Raw genomic sequence first — 583 nt, 5'->3', positions numbered from 1 at the left:
GTCCAAAGGTGCAGGCCAAGGAAGTTGTGCTGAGGGAGGAGGGTAGGGGCTTTTTTATAGCCCAAGAGGTAGGGAAGCTGATTGTACAAACAGGGCCTGGGGGGTCTTGAAACTACTAGAGCAGGAGTCGAGTAAGGGTCATGAGGAAGGGGTCTTTGGAAACTGTTAACCGAAACTGCTGTTTACAAACTTGTGGAATGTAGGTGAGCTGCAGGTCATGGGGGAGTGTGGTTGCCCAGCCGGAACCTCTGATGTATGCAAGTCTGTGGGTGTGTTCAAAGAGGAAGGGAAGTCTTGAACAAAGGGCCTGCTATGCCGGGTGGCACCGCCATGTCAGGTCTAGATCCCTGCCTAACAAAAGGAGCATATTCTAACCCAATGCAAGGAAGCTAAGAAGCTTGAAAAAAGGTTAGAGGAATTGCTAACTAGAATAACTAGTTTAGAGAAGAACATAAATGACTTGATGGAGCTGAAAAACACAGCACAAGAACTTCGTGAAACATACACAAGTATCGATAGCTGAATTCATCAAGCAGAAGAAAGGATATCACTGATTGAAGATCAACTTAATGAAATAAAGCAT

The sequence above is a fragment of the Macaca thibetana genome, chromosome 1 (genome assembly GCF_024542745.1).
Source record: "Macaca thibetana thibetana isolate TM-01 chromosome 1, ASM2454274v1, whole genome shotgun sequence".
NCBI lineage: Eukaryota > Metazoa > Chordata > Mammalia > Primates > Cercopithecidae > Macaca > Macaca thibetana.
This window is presented reverse-complemented; position numbering follows the sequence as displayed.